The sequence below is a fragment of the Cryptomeria japonica genome, chromosome 2 (assembly GCF_030272615.1).
Source record: "Cryptomeria japonica chromosome 2, Sugi_1.0, whole genome shotgun sequence".
Classification (NCBI taxonomy): Eukaryota; Viridiplantae; Streptophyta; class Pinopsida; order Cupressales; family Cupressaceae; genus Cryptomeria; species Cryptomeria japonica.
This window is the reverse complement of record NC_081406.1, coordinates 372,361,867-372,372,995: the sequence shown is the minus strand read 5'-3', so window position 1 is coordinate 372,372,995 and position 11,129 is coordinate 372,361,867. Positions and strand designations below refer to the sequence as shown.

At 34.6% G+C, this 11,129-nt stretch overlaps 1 long non-coding RNA gene across 1 annotated transcript; it reads right to left on the bottom strand.

Moving 5' to 3' along the window:
* Nucleotides 1-6,812: 6,812 nt before the first annotated feature.
* On the bottom strand, nucleotides 6,813-9,460 carry LOC131050526 (uncharacterized). Its single transcript, XR_009106966.2, has 2 exons — nucleotides 9,255-9,460; nucleotides 6,813-7,067 (listed from the first exon to the last, which is right to left on the bottom strand). It is a non-coding gene; the product is annotated as an uncharacterized LOC131050526 (long non-coding RNA).
* Between the last annotated feature and the right edge of the window lie 1,669 nt (nucleotides 9,461-11,129).

Sequence of the window (11,129 nt, the reverse complement as noted above, 5' to 3'; positions counted from 1 at the left end):
TGCCCTACGGCTGAAAGAAAATGTCCTTACCATACATCCTAGTACTGCATCTCCTCCATGAATGAATTTTCAACCCGCACCTTCCAAAAACCACGACTCCAGTCTCTGCAATTTCAGTTTGAAAATTTCCCAGAATTGATCTTTCACAAACCTGAGAAATGTATGTTCGTCCCCAAAAGCCAATAGGTTTTCCCAATTTTCTCTGAAACACAATTTCCAAAACATAGTCTCCAAGATGTCTAAATCTTCATTAAATGCTCATATTTATTACTTCATTTTGGGGCACATCCGAAGGCACCAACAATGTGGGATAAATGAAAGATAGAATAAAATATTATTATCTCTTTATCTCTCTACAAAGAAGGGTACTTTTTTTAAAAAAAATTCTTAACTATAGTTCCAGCATTAAATAAATTACTAAAGTTAAATATTTAAATTTAATTTTAGGAACTTTTAATTTTTTGCCAATAATTAATGGCCCATTAAATTTGCAATTCAGGGGAAGTATAAAATGCACCAAAAATATAGTCAACCAAAATTGCTTCAAAATTCACCAGTCATTGAGCCCAAAATGACTTACTATAAATAGTAAGTTTATGAAAAAACCGTCAAATCACCTCCGATTGCCTTGCAACTAAAATTGCCTAGGCCAAATCCATCAACGATCCATGTAAGGTCTTGGTTAGCCCTCAGGACCATGGCAATAATGGCTAACAAAAAATCACCACATGTCTGCAAATAGGGGATATTACAATGCTATGCATAGGCTCAAACCTATCTCATGCTATAAACTAAAAAAGAAAACACATGAACACTAAAATTCAATATAAACTTTATTTAACCCACAATTTGTATAATATATTTGATTTTAAATATAATCAAATTTTAAAAATACTATTGTGTGTTGCTCATCATGAGACACGATCTCAATGGTGGGATCAAGACCAAAAGTGTCACTAACAAGGTCCTACAAGATCAAATAAAGAACATGTGTACAAATTAAGTTAAAACATGTGTTTTAATCCATTTGAAAGATATATGAATTGTTCAAACAAACACAAAATTAAGCTTGAAATGCAGTCGATGACTTTTGCAATTAACTTGATCATATCTTGATAGTAGTGTCAACCTACATAGACATGTATTTAAAAATAAGTGCAAACACATTTGATGCTAAATTCAAAATAAAGATTTCTAAGTATAGAACTAAATTTAAACCGTATGCATATATTGGCTAGCTCATATACTACAACAAGCAGTGGAGGAGCACTTGCCCCAACCACATGTGAATCTAACATGGAAATCAAATAACCTCCCTATGCCAACACTAAATTTTAATGTACATGAACAAGTTTAAGACTTAATTGCAAATTAAATTAAAAATTCAATCAATTTATATCCCAAAAGGTGTGTCCAGTTCCACAAGTGTCAATGAAAAACAAAATTGATTAAAAGAAGTTGATGTGCCTATAGCAATCATCTACGCCATACAATCAAATAAATAGTTTACAATTTATACATATATGTGAATATTAAAAAATAAGTGGTTAAAAATTTTATATATATACATATATACATATATGTACATATATACACAAAATCTACATATGAAGAAACATCACCATGGGCATAACATAATTGATGAAAAAACATACAAAAAGAGGTCTCCATGGATGTGGATTGACACTAGGACCAACTTTATCTAATGCTCCTCCATGGTTACGACGACCAACATCAGCTACCATTTGATAGCCTAATCATTGAGATTAGCAAAGAGTGTACTCAACACCTCTGATGTAGATATCACTACACGTAGTTGAATGTGTACAAGTTTAGTGGTAAAAGGATGATCCACAAGAGGTTGAGTAGGCACAGGTCAACTACGATCAACCCATGTCGCTAACCTTTGTTGGGGCATGTCATTACCAACACCTTGGAATGATTTGAAGTCAAAAAATTTGGGTTTTAAATCAAGCATATAATCCTCTCAAATAATAAAGTGGAACCTCACAATTGGCATGTGGTGGACGATCAAATGCCATCCATCATTTCTCCCAAAAATTCTTGGACATCCTAGGATGCCTACACCACCTAATAGATAACCATTTTTTGTTTGGTGGAATTGGTTGATTGGTGATGGGGTCATAGAAGAATCGGGCTAAATTGGCTTTGGTAATTTTGAGGTCAAGGATGTTCAAGTATAGCAGAGACCATCAAAATAAAATTATTTATGCTCTTCTCTCCATGAGAAATAGATATCTAGGCTCACACCAATAGACCTAATAGCATCTAAAATATTTTAGATACTAGATGACGTGGCATAAATGGCTCATTTTGGATGTGACAGATTTTATCTATAATATAATCTATATTTTCATTGATCCTATCTCTCAAGCAAGCCTCATCAAATCCAGATGGTGGAGGTGGAGCTTGAAGTGGAAGTAGAAGAAGGTGGGGGTGTTAGAGGGAGAGGAGGTGGGGCATTCATCAAATCATCAAATCATCAAATCATCAATATCAAACTCATCCATCATGTAAAGATGAACCTAGATTATATTTGTGGAAAAAATTACAAGAAATACACATTATAAAATAAATAATCTATATATGCATGTTGAAAAAAATTACAAGAAATATATATATATATATATATATATATATATACCACTCCTCCACTTTACTATTCCCACCCTATTGCCTTACTCTAGCAGGCTAATTAATTGGGGGAGTTGGAGAGGCAATCGCATCTAATATTGATTCATAACCCCCATTAGCAGGGAACCAGTTGACTAAGTCGAAGGAGCAAGAGTCAATTCCGTTGTTTATAGAGCAGAAAAAACTGTAGCCCTTACAATTAATTGGGTTACTAAAGGTCCATATAATGCAGTTACAGATCCAGGTTAAGCAGTCGATTCAACGGTAGCCCCATTACCACCAACAGTAGCAGAGCCTAAAACTAGGGATAGAGAATAGTTAGGTCGGTTCTCCGATACACCTTGAAGTAACATCTCCAAGTCAAATCTCAGAAGAGACTATTTTATTGTGCCGATCTAGAATAGTTGAGTAAGGCGGATCATGCTTATGTGTTGTGGGCATAGAGAGGAATAGGTCGTGCCTACCATCCATCGCTATAGTATTATGTGTAACTGAGCAGATAACCACCTCCTTCCTTGGATGTATAGCTCAGTTAATAGTCTTGTGTACCACTGCTATATCCATATAGTGTAGTGCAGCGCCGATCCACTTTGGTATGGCATCATAGAAATTTGCACCGCGAAACTCAGAGGAGTTGGATGAGCCGAAGATCTGCCTCGGGTGATAACCCTTCCTTATCCGATCTGCTTGGCCGACTAGATTGTATTGTATTGGGAAACGTAACCAAAAAGGACTAGTAGCTCCTGCATATGCATCGGCCCCACCTTGTTCCCGAGGCGGGAGCTTACTCATTGGGAAACACCCCCCCATAGAAGTAGGGGGAATTGTTACTCTAGCCCCCCCCTACCCCTACCCCTACCCCTACTATTGAAAAGGGGAAAGGGAAAGGGTTCCCCTACCATAAAATGTCGAGGGGCTATGGGGGGATCCCCTACAATAACTATAATAGGGAGGTGGGGGGGAGGGTTATTGTTCTATGGCTAGCTTATTCCCCTACCATAAAATGTCGAGGGGCTATGGGGCGATTCTAGCCCCATAGAATTGTAGGTCGAGTGCAAGCGCATCCATAGAATAGTAGGGCACGTCATTAATGAACGGTATATATATATATATATATATATATATATATATATATATATATATATATATATATATGACATTTAAAATAAAAATTAGGATAGATGTGTATATGGTGAAAATGAATAACAATAATAACAATATTGAAAGACTAAATGGATTCAACCATAAAACCCTAGCCTAACAACAACAAAGATCCACCATAACATATGAAGATTACCTAAGACAATGCAAATCAAATGAAATCACAAAGATTATACCATCACATGTCCAATAGGGTTTGGATCTCCATTCTTCCTATCTCCATTGATCTTGCTTGATATATTTGCTCTTAGATTTTATGTGCACAAGAGCTAAACAAAGAACGGAATGTGGTTGCAAGTAGGATCGCATATGAAAGTGCAAAGCGTAGTCAGGGCTAAATGCATAGTGAGTTAGTCAAGGTTTGATAATGAAGGAAGCATCTCCTTATATAGAAGACACTATAAGAAATGGAGGGATAAGATTGAGAGGTGTAAAAAAGGTCGGCTATGATTAGAGGGTAGGTAAAGAAAATAATAAAATAATGAAAGGGGTAGGTAGTGTATGAATTTAGAGATGAATGACATGTGTCATGGGTAGAAAAGGCTAATGAATTAATTAAATAAATAAAGATTTATTTAATTAATAGAGGAAGTGGGATCAATTAAATAAATAAGATATTTATTTAATTTAGGAAAAAGGGTAATTTAAATAAATAAATGTATTTATTTAAATGAGAAATAAGGCTAGAAGAGGATACATGAATTAATTAAATAAATAAAGATTTATTTAATTAATAGAAGAATTAGGCTAAAGTAATTAAATAAATAAAATATTTATTTAATTAGACATGTCAATTTTAGGTGTCTACAACATGTACATGTACATCATTCAACTTTCACCAAGCCTGTATAAATTTCTAAATTTAAGATCTAACTACAATATAGTTAAACTAGGGTTTTTTTTAAATCGGTAAAGATTTTATAGCTATGAGATTTCCACAATCCATTTTGCATTTCTAGTGTATTTTTTTCTGGATTCGATTGTGTGTATATTTTTCCATCAACGTTTCGAATCACACTCCGTGATTCATCATCAGGATGAAAAGAATTCCCAAGACATGAAAAGAATCACACTCCGTCTTTCATGTCTTGGGAATTCTTTTCATCCTGATGATGAATCACGGAGTGTGATTCGAAACGTTGATGGAAAAATATACACACAATCGAATCCAGAAAAAAATACACTAGAAAAGATTTTATATTTATATTGATACTATAATAAAATACACTTTTAACTATCAATATCTACAACCAAACGTGACCATAATAGTCATACCATATAAACCAACAAACACCAAAATGACTATCAACTAGACCAGTAATCCACCAAAGTCCAAGGTCAAACCCAACTAACAAGAACATAGAAAAAAGAAATAAATCTTTCCTACAAGTACTTGAAACCTTAACGATACAAAAGTATTAAATTCAATAATCTCTAAATCACTCTATTGGCTTCTTACAGGTAATCCATAAGTCACCCTTCTTGAAAACGGTATTCTTTAATCTCTAAATCACTCTATTGGTTTCTTAGAGGTAATCTCAACTTTACAACATCTACTCCCTACTCCATAAATAGTCTTTTATGTAATCCCGCCCAACTTTTGATTCCTCCATGTGCGCTTATTTGTTCATGTCCACTCCCCATATGATGAATGGCCTCAAAGGTGGATCAAAATCTGCAAAATGTAACCATTCACTGCTTGTTGGCACAAACCCTTCACCCAACTTGCCAATGGTCATGAAAGTGTCCAACCAAAACTCTGAATCCTCCTTCACACACTCTCTCCTCGCCCATTTAACATCATCCTCTGTACCAAGTTTCATACCCCATGAAAGAAATATTAAGACCAAATTAACATTTGTTTTGTATCTAAACTCTTACTCCATATACTCTTTCCCCAAGAGCACATCCACCATTTGCAAAAAAATTGGGTCCTTAATTTTAACGAAATTACAGACCTTCTCCTCAAAGATTTCCCTTGTGAAATCAAGCTGCTGCTTGGTTGTTATGAGGGAGAAATTCGCCTCCATTCAAACCCTATCTAAAACTAGAGACCCTTCACCACCCATGCTCAAAACAACTTCAAACAAAGGAAATAAATGAAAAGAATTCCTTTCTTAAATGCATGTCAGCTATGCACTACCAAAAATATCATGTCATCCCAATTCACCTTCTCTTAATTGCTCACACATTTCGACAATCAATAAGCATTAAGGTGCACACCTTACTAGTAGTGTATTCAACTTTGATGATGTACTGAACCACTACAATTAATCATGATAGTCATGATGACAAGACAACACTATGAATGTAGATTTCCTTAACTAGTCTTCTTACCATGCAATTAATATTCATTCACCTCCTTGACGCATCCTTCCGCCCACGACAACCTCCTCTACCTATTGAGCACCACATAAATCATCCTACCACACCACCTTTTTCCCTCCATCAAAGGCACAACCCCAATTTGAATTTTTTTTTACCTCACATTACCATTCCTTTGAATGTGAGAGGCTGTAAAATATTGAGAGGCCATAAAATCTTAGAAAAAAATTAATTTGTGGGTAAATATATTAATGAGCCTTTTTATTTTCTAGCTTTGGGATTCACCCTCAAGATTGCTTCAACCACTACCTGTGAATCGCCTTCCAAATGACGTTTGGGAACTGAGAATCTACCTGCCAAATTGATTGCGAGAAGCACCACTTAGTATCTACTTCATTGTTAGCGCCTTCTACCAGTTTTTGCGCTCCAACTACCAATATGTTCCCATGATCATTTATAGCAATACATCCTTCTCCCAAGGGCCCATGATTAGTGTTACCTAATTTTGCTAATAAGCTCAATCAAGTAGAGCTTTTATAGTTTTTAAATGAAGAGTAAGGTACATTTTAATTCGGTTGTATCACATTCATGTGCATTAAAAAAAAAAAAAAATATTACATTATCACATTGCACTAAATAAAGATGCATATGACATAGGACAAAGTGCACAATTTTTGAAAAAAGAGTAATATTTATTGATAACATAAATGGATAATGTCTCACACAAGCCGAACTCTTATAATGCAAATAAAAGAAAACATTATACATTTGTAGATGCAAGGAAAAATGAATGCACATATAAAGAAGGGTGACTCGTCATTGCCTAAATGACGAGTCTCGGTTCAATTGCCTTGTATCATCTTTAGTCTTCCATCCAACTTGCATCCAACTGTTGCTTTCTATGTGCTTCTCCTAGGTGCCTGCATCTAAGAGGGAGAGTGTTATTAGAGAAATGAGGGGTCATCATTCAATATATGCACATGCATATATAAACATACAATTTGATCCTCATGTGTACCATAACAACTAGCATTCATAGATGTCGAAGAAAAAAAAGAACTATCAAACATACTTATCATATGCTCATTTTTAGCTAACATATTTGTTCATTGTTCAAGTACAAGTTTGATGTTCACCATTGAAATGCTTATAAGTTCACACTTGTATCATAATTTCATAGCATGTGGAATAAAATGAGCCCCCCATAAGGGTTGAGCCTAGCATGCTTCTATGTAACTATAGTTTTACCAAGAAAGAATTTATCATTCACAACAGTGAAGCAATATAATCACTATTATAAACAACAAATTTATGCTCAATGGAGCTTCAGTGTCAAGAAGAAGTTCCAGCAGCAAACTTTGTAAGAAAAGTCACGAGTACAATAGTGATGAATGCCCAAAACAAGGAGATCATGCTACACAAGGAATAGAATGCAGTCCTCACAATAATATGTGAAGGTTGTCACAGTGAGAACATTGAAAGGATTATTAAGAATCCTATGAGACCAAAGAAGAAAGTATTAATATCATTCATTCTCTAGCTTTTGCATTGTACAGTGATCATACAAAGGGCAGAGAAGATACTACAAAAACTTTTGGTAGTTCATTGATCTCATAGAGAATATAGAGATATTATGATGAATCATAGTCAAGAGGCCCTTCAGGATAGTGAGGAATGCACATTCACAGAGCAACATCATTTGTAATCAAAGTCCTCAACAAAGATATCAACAATACCAAAGAGTTACAATGACATATTCAGTCATATACCTGCGACAAAGCCTTATGCAGATAACAGAGTCTTGATGAAAATAACAATAACATATTGTGAAGCATGGCGACAAGTTGATATAGGCGTGATAGCAGCTATAACAATCTTAATCTTAGACTTTAAGTCACAAAGACAACGCATGAGAAAATATCTTGTGGATGATAGACAATCAAAGGTATAACACATTTCTCCAATGTGCAGTCATTGTAGCTGTCCAAAGGCACAAAACAGTGAGCTTCTAGATAAGAAGCCAATGGCTTCATAAAAGAAAAAGAAAAAAGAAAAGAGGACAGTCATTACCCGTTCACAAGCATGAGCATGTAGTTGTCATTTCACAGCAAAATCTTGAGGGTGATAAGTTTTGAATAAAGATAATGGAAGCATCCTTTAGAGACATTATTTAGAAGCTCATAAAAAGTAAAATATAAATATCACATATGTCATTCTAAACTATGATAACAGTTGACTTCTACATAAAAGTGTACATGTATGTTGGTAAAAAAACATTGTTGGAGTCCTAAAGGACAGTTACAACAGTGGTGACAATGATTTACTGCCAAAAAGATCACAATAATAGAAAACCAGTCACAGTTAGAACAGTCAACACGATCACTACACCTTTAACAATCATTTCAATAGAAAAATGATTGTGAGCAATCCCAAATTTATAAGGTGTCGCCTATATTGGAAAATCCAAAATTTCAGTCAAAGATAGGGCCGAAGAAATCACTATTGACTCAATATAGAAGATAGAGGTTTGTGGTAAAATATATTATCATTGCATTTCAAACTTATGGCAAATATTCATGTTATCAACAAAAGATTTGTAGCAGCAATGAAAAGCTATAAGAATAGTGTCGATGGTCCAAGGGAAGATTGTATGCACAACATTGATAGAGGCTCTTTGATTTGTTGACAATCCCTTTAAGAGAAGTAATAAAAGAAGGAAAAACCCAGTCAAGGCAAATGATATCGGTGATTTTTTGCAGAAACCTTTATGTTTTCTAACAGAAAATGCCAAATACAATGAAAAACACACATTTTTATCAGACAATACAATGGTATTTGCAAATAATAGGAAACCCTTTTGGGTTTAGAGAAAACCAATATATGAAGCTTGTTCCTTTTAAAGTGCATAAACAATGGATGTGGTTTTTTTCGATTAATAGTAAAAAATGAAAACATTTTATCCAGAAAACAACAATATAATTTTTCCTTTTCACAGAAAGAGAAACCCTCGTTTATGCAGAAAAAATATATTTCATTATTTTCTCGAATTCTATAAGGCCGGTGAGAAATATTCATAGCAGTGACTTGGAGCGACTCTATCAGAAAAAACATACCAGATGCGACCTGTAGATGAATGTCGACCTACAAAAAAATCTCATAGAGAACCCCATGTCAAACCCTCAAAGCGGTGCCAAGTCTCGGACCAGAGAAAGGAACATCGAATGCCAAAGAAGATAGAATAAATGATTTGGCATTTCTATTGCCCTAATATACCCAAAAAGTATAAGGGGAACTTTTTGCCTTTCATTTATTTGTTTTCTCTATCTCACTAATACCCCGTGGGTATTAGGTTTTAAAATGTCATTATTTTCATCTTTATATCAATTAAATAATATCTATTAAGTAATTTGTAATAGATCACTCAATAAATAATACCAATGCAATAAATAATATTTATCAAGTGATGGACTACAAGTTGCTTAAATAGATATTATTTAATGGGCAAATAATGACACGTGTGTTCAAGAAGCCAAGTCACAAAAAGAGATCAGATTGGAATTATGAGGAAAGGTCAAGTGTATAGGAAGGTGCCAAAGTATGTACCAAGGATATAGGGAGGCTGGATAGGTGGCAAGATAGTTGGAGGGTATCTAGGAGTTGTTTTCGAGACATTTTGAAGGTGTTAAGTGATTTTTGAAGAGTCATCATGTTTGACATGCTCAAACTTGACTTTTTCACCCTTTTCAAGCTCATTTGGAAGAAATCTAGTGGCTAGAATTTAGGATATTTAGTTGCATTCGACCGAGGAGGTTTGAGCTCCTATTATTTTGTAACTTCTTGAGAAAAGTATAAGTATGGTCTTAACTTCTTTGGTGAAGTTAGTTCTTATTATTCATTTTTTCAGAGTTCTTGAGAAAAGATGGAGAGTTTGTAACTCATTTCATCAGTAATAGAGCAAGGTTGCCTTCTCATTCTTCCATTATTCTGTACCTGATGATTGATATAGTCTCATGTGATGTCTTTATCCTTGTAACCGTCTCATAATTGTATCTTTATGTAGAATTACATATACATTTGCAAGTTATAAGTTGTGTAAAAAATATAATAATTCTTAAGTTGTGAGAAAAATAACCTTTCTCCTACTAAGATTGTGAGTATTTAACCTCCTTATGAATTGTTTATGCAAAGTTTATGGGTTTTGAGTTGTGCAAGAATAAGTTTTTTTATTACTGGTTTTTTGTGTGTTGCTATTTGTGTAAAGAGCTCATAATATCATTTGGTTCATCACCTTTAGAGTTAGGTTTTATTTACATATTTTTTCCTCCTTACTCTTTTCTCTACAAAATCATTAGAGTAGATAAATTTAGGTGAGGCCCATAAGAACAATCTTTCTTTGGAGGCTTACTCCAAGTTTAGGCAATGCATAGGCCTAGGAGTGTTCCCATGTATCACAAGCGTGCTAAGTCGATAGCTTAGCAAAGGGTGCAGGTTTAGGTGATAATAGTTTTTGGCATGCCCAATGGAATTATTGAACTATTTTAGTTCATATAAGGTCACCTTTATGGTTGTTGGTGTGCGCAGCAATAGTTTCAGTCTTAAGGAAACATTTTCTTAGCATACTTGGCAACGTTGACTCTAGCAATGAAGACTTAATGCATTGTAGTGTATGAGAAAAGTGCAAATAAGGAGTAGTTAAGTTCCATTTGATTATTTACAACTTTCTCCACCTAAAAGGAAAGAGAGAGTAGCTAAGAGACTAAAGAAAACCTTTGTTTATTCCAGAAGAACCAAGTCTACTTCTCCATCTGCAAGGTCCTATATCATTGTCCCATATTTTATTCCTCCTAGAGTTCAAGCTACCATGATTCTTGAGGCTACAATCCAACCTTTTGTTCCCTTTAATCAAGGCAGCCCACTGAATTTAACCCAACATGATGGCATTCATGTAGCTGCCTTGAAGAGTCTTCCATTTTCCTCTAGTGAAGACT